Source organism: Sus scrofa, chromosome 1 (genome assembly GCF_054392235.1).
Source record: "Sus scrofa isolate SSC_HxYL_T2T_F1_AM1 chromosome 1, Sscrofa_HxYL_maternal_Yorkshire_Landrace_v2.0, whole genome shotgun sequence".
Classification (NCBI taxonomy): Eukaryota; Metazoa; Chordata; class Mammalia; order Artiodactyla; family Suidae; genus Sus; species Sus scrofa.
Genome location: NC_139383.1, coordinates 202,108,352 through 202,123,207, shown reverse-complemented (window position 1 = coordinate 202,123,207; position 14,856 = coordinate 202,108,352). Strand labels below are relative to the sequence as shown.

Below are 14,856 nucleotides of genomic sequence, written 5' to 3'. Positions count from 1 at the left end.
GCCAGCTGCACAGAAGAGGAGGAGAAGGTATTGTGACAGTGCCTGCAGAGACGAGGATGCAGCCACAGGTCAGGGGCCGCATGGAGCCACCAGAAGCTGGTAGAGGCAGGAACAGGCTCTCCCAAAAGATGAGATGAGAGTCTGATGGAGGAGGTCAGTCAGGACCACCAAGCAGGGCCCACTCAGGAGAGGTTTAGGAGGCAGAACTGCTCCCTAGGTGGAAGGGGCCGAGAAGCCATGAGGCTGCCTCGTGTATGCCCTGCCTCTGAGGGACCACTGGAGCCCCCTCCTGGGCCTTGCATTTGGGGCTCTGAAGGGACAGACAGCCCTCAGCTGTGGCAAGGCCCCCCCACCAGCTCCTGAGCTGTGCGAGCAGAGAGCAAGCTGCCTTTGGGGAGGATGGTCGGGACCTTGATGACATGCCTCTGGGAGCAGGCAAAGCACATTTTTGTCCAGTTGGGACTGGCATAATTGGGGCATTAACACAAATGCATTTCTCACCTATTTTCTGTCTGATTGAAAAGTACTTTGCAGTCATTTAGGGCCCTCACACTGCTGTAATCAGAGCACACAGCGCTCAGATGGAGGTAGAAACTGGGTCACCACATGGGCTCCAGTGCTTCCCCGATGCAACAACCATATGACAGGCTGGCTTTCTGTGGGCCGTGTGAGGTCTTTGGGACCAGTTCCTGCCCCACCACTCACACAGAGACCTCTGCCCTGGGCCTTCCTGGGGTGGACACAGAGATGGCCCCGGAGTTAATTGCAGAAAGCTGGCACCCTTCCAGTGGCAGGCCTGGGCAGAAGGGCTGCCAGCTCTGACAGACATCTGGGGTTGGTTTAGGCTGTGGGGCACAGCTCACCTTCTCTCTGCCCAAACCTGCCTCCTGGCCTCCTCTCCATAGGGCTGCTCCTGGGCCACCTCTCATAAGCATCACACACACAGAACTGAGTCTGCTCCCTGGAGAACCCAAACACAACCCCATTAGTGACAAGCCTGTGTACTCTGGCTGACCCTTCCCCACCCATCTCAGCTCTAGGCCCTGTGGCCCACCACCCAGCCTCCTATATCCATTAGGTGAGTGGGGCTCTGGCAATGTTGGCACAAGCCCAGCTCCCTCCATAGAACCCACTGAGCCACAGGAACCCAGGGATGCCCCACTCTTCCTTGCCTCATCAAATGCCAGCAGCATGGCCTACAATCTGCTGCCCCACCCCACCCCAGCTCTGCCAGCCTCCCACCTCAGGCCTCTCCTTCCCCATCTTCATGTATATGCCCCCCTCTGTGAGATACCATCCGTGCTTCGCTCACCTTCTCTAATTCTGTTAGAGGTGGCATGGAGCACACAGATTTTCTGCCACTCAGTATGTTCCCAGCCAGGGCTTGAGACACCACTCTCCCCTCTTGAGAGGTGCCCCAAACTCCACAAGTGCTTCTCTCCATTGCTTGGCTTCATAGTAGGGGAAAGTGGCCATGGCATATAGGATCCCACTAGGTAGTTGTGCTTGCACAAGATTTGGAAAAAAGAGAGGCAGAAACCATGCCCTCCCACTGCTTTAGTGGGGGATTTTTTCCCCCAGCAGCTTTGTCAGTGTTGAGAGACAGTTGTGGCAGTGGCCATGACAGCATCCCCATCCTTGGGTCAAGGAGAGGTGGTGGTCTAAGATTGCCCACAATCACTCATGAAGCCCTGCCTTTCTGATGGGGCAGAAGCAGCATCTCTCTAGAGGGTCTGCAAGGATGTTCTGGGCCCTTCCAATGATGTTGTAAACACTGAATTTCCAGTAACAAATCCTCTTCTACCTAAAATAGCCAGAGTGGTTTCTATTTCCTGCAACTGTGAACCTGATTGGCATAAGACACATTTTCAAATTTCAAATCTCTTCCCTTCCCTCACCTGGATGGGATGGCAGTTGTTGGATTCATTTTGCCAACTTTTAAGTCCTGCCTAGATGTGACCAGCCCTTCTCTTTACCAGCCGTTATCCTGTCTACATGAATCCCCAGGACTTTTGTTAAATTGTAGGCTCTAGAGTTCCTGTTGTGGTTCATCAGGTTAAGAAACCAACTAGTATCCACAAGGATGCAAGTTCAATCTCTGGCCCCAGTGGGTTAAGCATCTGGTATTGCCACAAGCTGCAAGCTGTGGCGTAGGCAGGCAGCTACAGCTCCAATTTGACCCTTAGCCCAGGAATTTCCATATGCCACAAGTGTGGCCCTAAAAGAAAAAAAAAAAAAAAAATACAGGCTCTGATTCAGTGAGTGAGGCCTTAATGTCTGCATTCCTAACAGATTCCAGGCAATGCCTCTGTGATCCTCAGCTGGGGGCCTTTAGGGAAGTTCCAAGGCAGCGGGAAGGCGCCCCTTTACCACCCTGCACAGATGCTGGGGGAGTGGGGCAGTGACACAAAGGGGAGTCAGACACACTCAGGGCCTCCAGGATCACAGTGACCCAGCTTCTACCATATGAGCCTGGTTGGCCATGGAGACCCAGCCCCCCGCCTTCGCCACACCTGGGCTTCCCAGGCACAGACCAGTGGTGTGTCCTAGCTGGGTGTGGGTTTCTGTTCCTCAATGGACAAGCACTTTAGGAACATAGCAGACTGAGGCAGTCACTCAGGCAGCGAACCAGGGAAGGAAGGCCTGAGGCTGCAGCTGCTAAGCTGGGCCTGCGCACCAATGACAGAGTGAGAGGACCCTGGGCAGGTGAGGAGCCACGGAACCACTGCTGCAAGGCCGGCATGCTCTGTAAACAGCCCTCCTGAGCCAGGCATGGATCCGGCTGGGAATGCTGAGGGGAAGGACTGAAAAGGGGGTGAGGCCAGGCTGGGAAGTTCACACAAAGGAGTTTGGGGCACCCCCTCAGGATTCTGAGCAGGGTTTTGATCATAGGCAAGACAACATCTGGGAGGAGGTGGAGGTGGTGGCTTGAAGAGCAGGGACATGTGATAAAAGGGTTCACATGTCCTCCCACCAGCCCAAGATTACAGGAGCCCAGAGTCACAGGCCTTAGTAATTGTATTTTACAGACGGATCGCTTCACTCAGCTGGCTTTATGTTTCTTCAAAAGTTAGAACACTAAATGGAACACCGGAAAAGAACATTTTGTCCATTTAGGTCATACCGTAAACATGTACCTTGAGAGACAAATGGAAAACAGCAGCACGGCACTCAATAAATATGTATTGAATTCATATGAATGAATGCACAAGTGTAGAGCAAGCTGCCTTGGGCAGGGGGCATCCAGGAGAGTCCAGAGATGCCTTGATCACAGGCAGTGCAGGACTGGGCACCCCGTTCCTTGGGGACCATCCCTCTGTTCCTGCACACTGAGCCCAGAATCAGTGAAGTAGTGACTGATCACCAAAAGTTTAATGATTTTTTACTAAAATGTTTTAATAGGCATCTGGATCTAACATGGCCAAATCAAGTTCCTGATTCTCATCTCCTTCCCAGAAAACCCTTTCCCTCTCTCATCTAACATCAGGTAGCTAATGGAACCACTACTCAGTGCAGGTCAAAAACCTTTGCATGCATCCTCCATCCCATTTTCTTACCTCCATGTGGCCCTCCCTCTAGTATATGTCCCCCGTCTGAACACCTGTCACCATGCTACTGCTACATCCTAGTCTTGCCTAGCTTGTTGCCATGCCTCCTAACTGGACTCCGTATTTCCTCCCATCCTTTTCCCTGAGTACAACCCAATTTCCACCCAGAAGCCAGAGTGATCTTTTAAAAATATAAACCAGATGATGTCACTTGTTCATTAGATTCCTTGTTTATGTTGTCTCATCTGCTAGAATGGAACTCCTCGAAGGCAGGGACTTGTAGACTTGAGGGACCCAGGGCATAACAAATGCTGACATGTGAAAAGTGCTCAGTAAACACTTGCAGGACTCACTGAGTGAAGGAGCCTAAGCCAGTGACAGGGTTGGGGGCCTCACTTCGAACCTCAGTTACCCAGGACTGCCCAAAATGGCTCATGCTGCAGGGGAGTCAATACCTGGCAGCAAACTCAGCCATATTCCAGAAAATGCCATGAGAATGTTGGTAAGCATTAGAAAATCTGATTTTTTTTTTTTTTTTGGTCTTTTTAGAGCTGCCCCCACGGCATATGGAAGTTCCCAGGCTAGGGGTCCAATCAGAGCTGTAGCTGCTAGCCTACACCACAGACACAACAATGCCAGATCGGAGCCACATCTGCAACCTACACCACAGCTCAAAGCAACGCTGGATTCTTAACCCACTGAGTGAGGCCAGGAATCGAACCCGCATCCTCACAGATACTAGCCAGAAAATCTCATTTTTAAAATGATTTTCCAGAACATTTCTGGAGAGATATTCTGAAACATTAAGGGAAAGACTCTGGATTACCAACAAGATGAACAATTAAAATGATATATAGAAACAGATTCAAGAGTGTTATCTAGAATTCACAACATTAGCCATTGTCTGATTCTGAAAGGACACCACACTGATGTCTCCAAAATGTGACAAAGGAATTTAGAAATGAAAATGGGTGGGGATATTTTTCTTTAAAAAAAAATATGTACTTAATAAATACTTGTTGAATGAATCAACTGCCTATGTAATATGAAAAAGAAAATATGTCCAAATGTCATTCTAAGCTTTAAAGTATGAGACAGACTAGAGTGGTTCCAGAAGCAATATTTTGGAAGGAGGTCACTAAAGAACCCCAGCATCCCATCCATACTGCCAGCGCTTTACCCATATATTCCTCCAGCCTCAAGTTATTCAAACGTATATTTCTTTGTCCATTATTTTCAATATATTTTTGAGATCTGCTTCAAATCTTTTGTGAAAACGAGGCAGGAAACAGACTGAAGGGCAGACAAGACCAGTGAAATGAGCAGCCCCACATCAAAGGGGATGCAAGGGAGGTGGACAAAAGACTAGAGACAACATTCACCCAGTTACAGACAGAATCTGAGCCCACCATCTTAGTTTTACATCTTACTTTCTAGAAGAAGGAGGTTCTCTGATCATTTGGAAGAGCTACCTGGCCATCGAGAGGTGGGCGATTCCATGGCCTTCACAATGGCATTGTCACCTCCTGCTGCCATGGGGACAGAGATTAGCAAGCACTAAGCTCTCGGGGCTCAGAGGTGCTGGAAGGCCTAGCCAGAAGGACCTGCTATGCACCTTCCCCAGTGGTCACTAAGGTTGCTGGGTACACCTAATCCAGCTCTCACCTCACACTTGTCCTCCTCTCTACAAAGCTGGTCAGGGCTGGGCACCATAGCTACCCATCTGCCACCTGCCAACCTGGCCACACATGCTCAGGGTGTCCTTAAGATAGCCCTTATCCCTCACAGCATCCCCCTCTTCTTCCCCCGGGCTTGGATCTCTGGCTGAGATGGGGATTTTCCACCCTTACCACAGGGCTGGCTGCTGGCAGTGAGTCCCAGATATGCCATCTGGTGTGTGCTGTCCAGATCCCTTCCCTAGGGGACCTTAGCACATGCAGGGGCAAGGAGAGGGAGCTGCAGATGCTGAAGTCCATTTGCATTCTGGTTCCAGCTGTGTGACCTTTGGCAAGTTACTTAGTCTCTCTGTGCCCGATTCCTTATCTATAAGATGAAGACAATGATAACACGCAATTCTGAGAGCTGAGCTGAGTCAATTAGTTAACATACATAAAGAACTTCACAGTGCCTGGCTCAGAAACGTGAAAAAAGCTAGCTCTTTTTAGCCTCCCTCATTCCCTCCAACCCTCCTGAAGGGACTCAAGGCCCTAAACCTCCCCTCTATCTCCAATGGAGCCTTCAACTTCCGTGGAAGTTCCTATCGTGGCACAGGGGAAACGAATCTGACTAGGAACCATGAGGTCGCAGGTTCAATCCCTGGCCTCGCTCAGTGGGTTAAGGATCTGGCATTGCCATGAGCTGTGGTGTAGGTCACAGACACAGCTTGGATCTGATGTGGATTTGGCTGTGGCTGGCAGCTATAGCTCTGATTGAACCCCTAGCCTGGGAAACTTCATATGCCATGGGTGCGGCTCTAAAATGCAAAAAAAAAAAAAAAAAAAAAAAGAGAGAGAGAGAGAGAAAGAATGAAAGAAAAGTGTCCTAAAATCCACAAGTGGGCCTTAAGGGTCTAGTGGGAAGACTATAAAATAAAAGCCCTGCACATCACTGGCTCCTTATCCTTGTTCTCTCAGTGGTCCATAACACAGGAACCTTACTGCCTAGCCCTGATTACTCTGGCAGCAGAACCTCCATAATTGTATGCCGTTTCCAGACGTGAACTGGATTTAGACAACACAGTTTTATACTAAAATATTAGTACTGGAGGGCCACTGCCGAGGAAGAGGACTCCCCATGTACCCCTTCTGTCTGGGGCTGGGCACAGGTGGGCTGATTGGCAGAGCCTGAGCTGGGAGGCCCTACAGGGGCTGGTCTTGCTCCCAATAAGAAGTCATAGAATGTAGAATCCCTCAGACCCAGAAGGCAGTTCGGATGCTGGGGGCACCAAACAAATGACAATGGCACCTCGGTGGTCTGAAAAGCAGCACTGTGGGGAGAGCCCACTAAAGTCAATATAAGGGCGAATGGAGGTGGTGAACTTGAAACTGTCAGGAGCTTTTGAACCACGTGGCCTCTGCCTCACCCTCACAGCAGTGACGCTGCCACACATGACTGCAGCAGCAGTGGCCTCTCTGTTCCATTGTCTAGAGAAGGTGTGGAGAGGACTCGCTCTTTCCCACCTTGCTCAGCACCGCACTCTGAGCCCTGTGTCCCTGTGTGGCTCACACAACATAAAACACACACCTGGAAGGTGCCTGCAGACTGAGACAAGCTGGCCTCGGCCTGCGAGGCGGGGGAACCAGGAGGCAGTGGCTTCCTATTTTCACTTCATACACAAGCAGCAGCTGGAAAGGAAGCCAGAACTGAGGGTTGCCATCTCCCGTGGCCTCTCTAGAAATGAGAAAAGCTAGTCCTTTCTCACCATGGGTAGAATGACTTAAAAATGCAAGGTTAACCCTTCACTCCCTTGTATCCACCCAGCCCTGGGAAGGGAGAGCAGCTGTCTAGCTTGGCACCTGACCAGTGCTTTCTTGCTGGGCACCAATCACGTCAGACGGGGGCCAAAGTCTCTGATTTCATCTTTCACAGCAACCCTTGAAAATCGGTATTACTATGCCTCCCCCTTTTTTTTGGCTGCACCCACAGGTGGTACAGGGTATGGACTGAACCCGCACCACAGCAGTAACAATGCTGGCTCTTTAACCTGCTATGCCATGAAGGAACTTCTACTATGCCTTTTTTTATGTGAGGAAACAGGCTCAAAGAGGCAACACTCTAGGGCTGGACACGGAGAAGGTGTGAAGAGAATTCTAGAGACCAAAGTCTCAGCCACTCACGAGACCCCCTCCCTCAGGGAGAGGTTAGTGCCTCTGGTGGGGGTCCCTTCCTCTTCCCTTTTCTCACCATACTAACCCTCTCATCCTTCAGAACATGGCTCAGGTCACAGCTCTGCCAGAAGCCTTCCTGGTCCCACCAGCCTGGATCAGGCACCCAAGGTCTCTGCTCCCCTGGCCCCTGAGCACCGAGCTCTCACCTGTTCTCAGTGAAGCCCTCTAGCTGCTCTCTTCTCTGCCACTCCATCTGGTCCATAAACTTAGGTCTGCTGGAACCACACCTTACTGTCCTTTCAGCCCTGTGCCTAGTTCAGGCTCTGACACTCTAAAGAAACTCAAGAAATATCTGTAGAGGGAATGAATGAGTAAATACATGCGACCCCTGCAGAAACAGCCTTACTCGCCACTGTGGATATCGAAAGGTGCAGAGGACACAGGACAAATAGGCCAATGGATAAGTGAGCTGGTCTATGCAAACTAGAGGTACACATGGCCCAACTATGGGACTGAGGGCCCCTGGACAGCAATGTGAGAAAGCAGGATATTGTACAAACCTTCAAATCTGTAAAAACACCACATAACACCAAAAAAGCATGTCACTGAGCAGCATCTCATATCAAGGTCCACTTTGCAATCTCTGCAGAAGCATGTGAGAGGGATCGGGGCCTTAGAGTCTGGCCCTGAGCAGTCAACTCACACCTTTGAGGAGTGGCAAGTCCAGATTTGGGGTGGTGGCTGCTGACACCTCCCTCCCCATGCCCCTTACCAAAACCCCTGGAAACCCAGAGCAGTCAAGGCACCAAGAATGAGGTCTTCCTTGTTCCCTTGCCCAAGACAGGGTGTCCCTGGGGACTTCAACACCCCCACGTCCATCCTGAAAGGCAGGCTCTACCTAGTGCAGGGCAAGGTCACTCTCCTTCAACAAAGTCTCAGCTGCACTTCACAAGCCCAGCACACTTTCTAGACAATGTTGCTCTGTCTGCCCTAACTGTGAACTTGAAGGAGCAAGGTGGAGTAAGTGATTCAGGGGTTTTAGCACTCTATCTAGCTTTGCAGGAATAACAGGTTCAGATCACTCACTTCCTTTGGGAAATTAGCCCTTGACCCAGGGACCACCCCCTCACCCCACCCCTGGCTGTGACAGCAGGTGGGCCAGCCACCCATCTTGTCTGCAGAGAAGCAATCAGATGTGAGTGCTGCATGTTGCTAGGGAGCAACTGGCAACAGCTGGCTGAGAAATAAGTCGTGTCCTTGGAAAAGCATGTTCTTGGCCTTTAATTAAATGCTGCTGCAGCATCTCTTCCTTCAGGGAGCTACAGAAATGTGCCAAATTAATGCAGGCAGGAGCAGGCAGGGAGCAGCAGGTTCACAAGCCTGTTACAGCCCCTCCTGTCTGTGCAAAGAAAGGCTCAAGGGGCAGGAAAGAAATTGCTAAGCCCCCAGGAGGCTGGCAGAGTAAAGAAAATCCTGGCCTCAGACTACTCAGCTGAACTAAGCCCACAGAGTGTCTACCTAATACCACTTATGTTGTTACGGGTGAATTCATTGGTTAAACACTTTCAGAACCTCATGAAATCTCACTTCTGGGTGTATATTCAATGGAATTGAAGGCGGGATCTCAGAGATATTTGTACACTTATGTTCGTGGAAGCATTATTCAAAATAGCCAAGAAGTGGAAGCAACCCAAGTGTCCACCAAGAGATGAACAGATAAGATGTGGTAGATGAGTAAGATGGAATATCATTCGGTCTTAGGAAGGAAATTCTGACCCATGCTACAGCATGGATGAACCTTGAGGACATTGTGCTAAATGAAACAAGCCTGTCACAAAAAGACTGTATGATTCTACTTATGTGAGATAACTAAAGTAGTCAAACTCTTGGGACAGAGGATAGGATGATGGTTACCAAAGGCTGAAGGTGGAAATGGGGAATTATTGTTTAATGGGTGTAGACATTTCAGTTTCACAAAATGAAAAGCTATAGAGTCTCAGTTTTGCAAAATGAAAACATTATAGAGATTGGCTGCAAAATAATGTGAATGTATTTAACAGTGAATTGTACACTTAGAAACAGTTAAGATGGTACATTTTATATCATGTGTTTTTTGCAATTACAAATTAGGGGGGAAAACTCATTAAAAAATTGAATACATGTTCACAATAAAACAATTACAAAGATAAAAGGGATAAAATAAAATGTCCACCTTCCCCCAACCCAAGGCCCACTCTCCAGAGGTAACCACCATTAATAGCATCTTCTGTATGCCTTCAAAAATGTTTTATCATACTAAGAGCATGCATGTATTTATGTCTCTATTGATTTCAATTTCAGTTCAGATTTGTCATTTTTCTTTACAAAAAACGGCATCACACTAAACACAGTTACTCAATTAATGTGTCTCAGAGAGCTTTCCAAATCAATTTATATGGATCTGTTTTATTATTTTTAACAGCTATATCAGATCCCATTTTATGGATATTTCATAATTTAGCCTGTCCTCTATTGATGCACATTTAATAGTTTCCACTTTTTCATAATTAAAAAGTTGCAATGAAAAGCCTTATACATTTATCTTGCTCTCATATGCAAATGTTTTTGCTTGATACATAGAATTTAGCTGGGCTAAAAGATATGCATATTTATTAAGACACTGCTCTTTGTCTTTCAAGAAATCTGAATCTGCTTACACTCCCACCAATAATGGATGAGAGAGGCCTACCTTCTTGACAACACCAGGTCACCAAATATTTTTAACCTTTGTTAATATGATGGGTCAAAGAAAAATAAACATTATAAGCATTTTTCACCACCATGGGTATTTATTTTCTCTGTGTATACCTTGCTAATAGTAGCCTGTGCCAATTTTTTCTTTGGGATTATTCATCTATTTATTACATATTTTTTAAATGTTTTAAGCTAAGGGAATCAATCCTTTAATAAATGGATTGTCATTTGCCATTTGATTTTGTTTTGATATTTTTTGCCAAGCATAAGTTTTCATTTGTATGTGCTCAGTTTTACGAAGGTTATTTTTCCCCTTAAAAGGGACTTACTCACTGTAAAATTGTAAACAGAAATCCGGAAGATAAAGGCACCACAGCAATTCCAGGCCTATTTTCTTTTTAATGATTTATATTTTTTTTCTATTATAGCTGGTTTACAGTGTTCTGTCAGTTTTCTACTGTACAGCAAGGTGACCCCGTCACACATACACATATACATTCCTTTTTCGCACATTATCATGCTCAACCATAAGTGACTAGATATAGTTCCCAGTACTATATAGCAAGATCTCACTGCTTATCCATTCCAAAAGCAATAGTTTGCATCTGTTAACCCTAAATTCCTAGTCCATCCCCCTCCCTCCCCCATGGCAACCACAAATCTGTTCTCCATGTCCATGATTTTCTTTTCTGTGGAAAGATTCATTTGTGCCATATATGAGATTCCAGATGTGATATCATATGGTATTTGTCTTTCTGACTTACTTCACTTAGTATGAGAGTCTCTAGTTCCATCCACATTGCTGCAAATGGCATTATTTTGTTCTTTTTCATGGCTGAGTAGTATATTCCATTGTGTATATATACCATATCTTCTTAATCCATTCCTCTGTCGGTGGACATTTAGGTTGTTTCCATGTCTTAGCTATTGTGAATAGTGCTGCAGTGAACATATGGGTCCATGGGTCCTTTGCAAGGCAAGTTTTGTCCAGATATATGCCCAAGAGTGGGATGGCTGGGTCATATGGTAGTTCTATATTTAGTTTTCTGAGCTCCCTCCATATTATTTTCCATAGTGGTTGTACCAATTTACATTCCCACCAACAGTGCAGGAGGGTTCCCTTTTCTCCACACCCTCTCCAGCATTTGTTATTTGTGGACTTATTAATGATGGCCGTTCTGACTGGTGTGAGGTGGTACCTCAGAGTAGATGTGCATTTCTCTAATAATCCAGGATGGTGAGCATTGTTTCATGTGCTTGTATATCTTCTTTGGAGAACTGTCTATTCAGGTCTTTTGCCCATCTTTCAATTAGGTTGTTGGCTCTTTGGCTGTTGAGTTGTGTAAGTTGTATATTTTAGAGAAGAAGCCCTTGTCAGTTGCATCATTTGGAACTATTTTCTCCCATTCTGTAAGTTGTCGTTTTGGGTTTTTTTTATGGTTTCCTTTTGCTGTGCAGTTTGTGTCAGTTTGATTAGATCCCATTGGTTTATTTTTGCTTTTATTTCTACTGCCTTGGAAGACTACCAGGTCCATTTTGTATCCCTTATCTTTCTCTGACTTCGGCTGCCCCTCCCTGAATCTTCTCTTCATGAAACTCATAGAAAAATTCCTTCTCCAATTTTCCCCATTCTACTGTTTTCAGGAAACTCAACATCTAACACTATGCTTTCCAGCCTTCCAAAATTCATCCCCATACTTGACAACCAGAAAAACCTCTTGTCCCTCTAGGATTTGGGGGAAGTGTATCCCAATTACGAATCCCTGTCTTCCATGTAACATCATCAGACAAGATTTCTTTTTTCAAAGTCTCCACAGTGTGTAACATGAAATCTTATGCTTTTTTTTTTTTTTCATTTTCCCAATAGGACAGATACAGACCTGGCACCTCCCTCTCAAGATTCTAACATGCCCACTATTTCAATCTTACCCCTAAACTACACGGAGTTGAGGACCACTTTTCAAATAAACTTTGTTTTTTAAAAAATACAAGCAGAATGACATTTAAAGTTTAAAAAAAGAATGACTGACTTAGGAAAACAATCTAGAGGCAATTTATTTTGAGCAACATGTCCCTCCAAAAAGACATATTTCAAACCTCATCACCCTCAACAAAAGCTTTTGGGGGAAGCTTGAAAATTAACCTTTTACTCCTTTCTCCCTCTATTCAGATTATTTCCACTCCCCTCCCCCCTCCTTTCTTTTAATAGAAATATAGACTCCTCTGTACTTTTTCAACAATTAAAGAGACAGTCTCTTCTAATCCTGGAAAATTAATTACTAAGCTTGGAAGAGACACAGTAGTTGACGTCCAGGAGCTCTCCAATCTCAGGAAGACAAAGGAAACCAAGCCAAGAAGCCCACTTCTGCTATTAGAGTTAACATGAGCTACTGCCAGGCAGCAGTTTCAGACAGCTCTCCTGGGTTACTGTAATTGCCCCTGCAGGGGACGGACCTTCATCAGGAGAAGCAGTGGGCTCCTACAAAAAAGCAGTCCTCCTCTCAGCTTTTTCTTCCTAACTCCACACACTGGACAAAGACTGATGTCTGGTGGTGGGACAGGTGAGACAATGGGCAAGGCACTTCTTAATTTCAAAGAGAGGAAGATAGGTATTTGGAGATGTTACCAGACTAGAAACTCAAAGGCTAGGGCTACAACTTACACATTCTTCTATTCCTAGTTCCTGGCATTTAGTAGGTCCTCAGTAAGTGTTTAATACGTGAATGAAATAAGCCAAGCAGGGTTGTCCTGAGGCTGCAGTCACCTTAGGCTTGACTGGGGCTGGAGGATCTGCCTCTAAGATGTCACACTCACATTTTGAGTGAGGAAGGAAGCCTATTTCCTTGCCAAGTGGGAATCTCCAGGAGTTTACCTGCATGTCATGACATGGCAGCTACTTTCCCCCAAAGTGAGTGATTCAAAGAGGGTGAAGTGGATGCAAAAGCCTAGCCTTGAAATGTCTTGAAAATGACATACCACCACTTCTGCTGTGTTTAAATGGTCACACAGACCAACCCAGATACAATGCTCACAGGAGACTACAAAAGAGCATGAATCTAAGAGGTGGAGTCACTGTGAACGTCTTGGAGGCTAGCAACCATAATCTATCACTAACAAAAAGAACCCAGATGATTAAACGATGACAATGCTTTTTTATTACTTGTAATTACTATCTTATACAGTAGTAACCATGCCTTTTATTTTCTGATGCTTCGACCTCTTTGGGCCTTACTGACCCTGTAAGGGAATGCCCCCCTCCTAGGGTTAGCAACCAACCTGGCTGGGAGTGTGCATTTCAAAACACACTAACCAATTCAGGAGCCACCTCCTTTATGGGGCTCTCACACTCTGGGCCACTATGCAGCTTCATGAATCACCCAGGGCCAGGGATGACATGAGCAACAGCCCTTTGTCCCACGGCCCACCAAAAGTATTCAAATTAGCCAATCCCAAGCCTAATCACCCTGCCTTGCCTGTTCCTTCTTGTAGAAACCACACCATAAGCTCTTACATCTTCCCCTCGCTCCCTGATTCCTGACTGACCCAGCTGCTTCCCCTGTCCCCTTGTGTGGCAGACCTAATGTTTCCTATTTCTAGGGACCTTCTTCCTCATGACAGTCATTTCTATGTCTGTGTGTCATACCAAACCACACCATATCTGATGAATACAAATCCCAATACTCTTAAAACATGTACTTAATCAAAGAGCATCTTAGGTCTTTTGTAGATTGGAGGCATCTGAGACATTTGAGGAATATCCAGTTTCATCAGTGTTTCCCATTTGACTTCAATTCTAATTTCATTTTTTTCCTATACTGAATCACTTATCCCCGGAAGTTAATCAGCTTCTGCTCAAAGTCAGCATTAAGTTTCCAACAAATTGGTTCATGCCTTAATGATTAGGCCTGTGCTTTGCATGAATTGCTAACAGTAGGCCACTTATTGCAGTAAGAACATCTTCCAGAGTTCCCATAGTGGCTCAGTGGGTTAAGAATCTGACTACCATCCATGAGGATGCAGATTCGATCTCTGGTCTCGCTCAGCAGGTTAAGGATCCGGCATTGCCATGAGCTTTGGCGCAGGCTGCAGATGCAGTTGGGATGTGGCGTTGTTGTGGCTGTGGTGTAGGCTGGCAGCTGTAGCTCCAATTCAACCCCTACCCTTAAGAACTTCCATGTGCCGCAGGTATAGCCCTAAAAAGACAAAAAACAAAACAAAACAAACAAACAAACAAACCCTTCTTCTATTTATTCCAAAGGATGTGACAGTTTCCTCTTCATTCATTTGCCTTGTTTGGTGTTTGGTAGACAAACCTTTTACACCAACCTCAGCATGTCAGTAAAACTTCAGTTACTAGTGTGTATCTTTCTTTCTTTCCGTAGTTCCAAAAAGCACTTAGTTGCCACATTGCCAAAAATACAGCCTCATGTTCATTCCTAAAATGGCAAGGCTTTGCTTCTCTAATACCAAAATTAACACTACTGCTCTGCTTCTGTACTTTTTGAGTACAAAATAACCTTTCATTATAATAAGTCGTAGCACAATCTTTTTGAAAGCATCTTAAACAACACATACATTTAACAATATGTAGGATCAATAATGCATATTACTTGACAGAAATGATGCCAATATGGAAAGCATGCTCAATACGCACATGCACAGGTGATGACATCAGTGTCGTCACAACTGCTGCCTGCCTGACACTCTTAAGATGCCAATTTCAGATACACTCCGATTTAAAAAAAACT

At 46.0% G+C, this 14,856-nt stretch overlaps 1 long non-coding RNA gene across 3 annotated transcripts in view; it reads left to right on the top strand.

Moving 5' to 3' along the window:
- LOC146406965 (uncharacterized) overlaps nucleotides 1-14,856 on the top strand; it is a 54,732-nt gene that overhangs the window by 5,201 nt on the left and 34,675 nt on the right. The window contains exon 3 of one of the 3 annotated variants that reach the window (XR_014841599.1): nucleotides 7,476-10,193. The exons of the other annotated variants lie outside the window; for them this stretch is intronic. This is a non-coding gene — a long non-coding RNA (uncharacterized LOC146406965). Of the gene's footprint in view, nucleotides 1-7,475; nucleotides 10,194-14,856 lie in introns of those variants that run through there. 3 annotated transcript variants of the gene reach the window in all.